Here is a 759-nt window from a genome sequence, read left to right on the forward strand (position 1 = left end):
TCTCTCTCTCAGAGGCAGGGTCTCTCTCTCTCTCTCAGAGGCAGGGTCTCTCTCTCTCTCTCAGAGGCAGGGTCTCTCTGGGTCTCTCTCTCTCTCTTAGAGGCAGGGTCTCTCTCTCTCTCTCTACTATCCTGTCTTACATGGAAAAGATCCAGCTTCAGCTCTTAAATAAAAAAAAACTGATTATTTTATTAGCATGGCTGATTGGTTCATGTCCTGTGAGACGGTCAGGGAGCGAGGTGAAAAGGTTTTCATTAACCTCCCAGCCTGAAGCAGCACAAACAACCCAAGTGTTTGTCTAACGCTAACTGGCTCTGATGGAGCAACATGGCCGAAGTAGAGTTCATCTTTAGAAGCTGATGAGCTGTGACTGTCTACAGTCAGACCCTACACCCTGAAACAGGAACAATGCACATCAACACCTGAGCTGTGACTGTCTACAGTCAGACCCTACACCATGAAACAGGAACAATGCACATCACCCACAGCAGCTCACCTGAGCTGTGAATACATGATGCACCACTTTGAAACGTTTCGTTAAAGAACACATTCAGAGGACCATCTTACTTTTTTCTTTTTGATTTTTTTCTACCTGGATTACTGAGATGCATCAGGACATGTTCTGGTTTAGGTTTAGGTGCCACCTGGTGCCCCCCCCCCCACAGCCCCCCATGAAAACATTTCTGGACACGCCCCTGGTTTGAACCACTTTATTTATCATGTTTCTGGAATATGAGTTTGATTAAAACACAGTGGCGT

The sequence above is a fragment of the Austrofundulus limnaeus genome, unplaced genomic scaffold (assembly GCF_001266775.1).
Source record: "Austrofundulus limnaeus strain Quisiro unplaced genomic scaffold, Austrofundulus_limnaeus-1.0 Scaffold777, whole genome shotgun sequence".
Lineage (NCBI taxonomy): Eukaryota > Metazoa > Chordata > Actinopteri > Cyprinodontiformes > Rivulidae > Austrofundulus > Austrofundulus limnaeus.